Genomic DNA, 1,032 nt, shown 5'->3' on the forward strand with positions numbered 1-1,032 from the left:
TTAACCCAGAATTGATCTTGTCTATAGGAAATATGCACACAAACTTTGGAGCAGAGACTGAAGGAAAGGCCACCCAGAAATTTCCCCACCTGAGGATCCATCAGATATATTGTGACCAAACCCAGACACTAGTGTGGATGCCAAGAAATGCTTGATGGAAGGAGCCTGATATAGCTGTCTTTAAGATGCTCTTCTAGAGCATGACAAACACAGATGCAGATGATGTCAGCCAAGTTTGGACTGAGCATGGACCCCAGTGGAAGAGTTAGGGAAAGGACTGAGGATCTGATGGGGTTGGCATGGCTTCAGGTACATATGTAGTAGAGGTTTGCCTTATCTGACATCGATGGAAGGAGAGAACCTTGGTCCTGTGAAGGCTCTGTGCCCCACTGTACAGGAATGCCAGAGGGGACAGATGGGAATGGGTGGGAGAGAGGGGGACCATTCTCACTGAAGCATGGGGAGGGGGAATGAGATAGGGGTTTACAGAGGGGAAACAGGGAAATGAGATACATAACATTTGAACTATAAATAAATAAAATATCCAATAAAAATAAATAAATGAAAAAGATTCCTCTGTTGAGAATTCTTTGTTTAACTCTGTACCCAATTTTTAATTGGTTTATCAGGTTTGGTGGAGTCAAACTTCTTGAATTCTTTGAATATTTTGGATATTAGCCCTCTATCAGTTTTAAGGATGGTAGAGATTTTTCCCAATCTGTTGGTTGCCATTTTGTCCTATTAACAGTGTCATTTGATTTACACAAGCTTTTCAGTTTCTTTAGTTCCCATTTATCAATTGTTCATTCATCTTAGAGCCTGAGCCATTGATGTGTTCAGAAAATTTTCCCCTGTGCCAACCTGTTTGGGATTCTTTCCCACTTTTTCTTCTCGATTCAGCATTTCTGGTTTTATGTGGAAGTCCTTGATCCATTTGGACATGAGCTATTTACAAGGAGATAAAAAAGAATCATTATGTATTCTTCTACTTACAGACTGCTAGTTAGGACAGGACCATTTGTTGAAAATGCT

The sequence above is a fragment of the Mastomys coucha genome, unplaced genomic scaffold, assembly GCF_008632895.1.
Source record: "Mastomys coucha isolate ucsf_1 unplaced genomic scaffold, UCSF_Mcou_1 pScaffold7, whole genome shotgun sequence".
Lineage (NCBI taxonomy): Eukaryota > Metazoa > Chordata > Mammalia > Rodentia > Muridae > Mastomys > Mastomys coucha.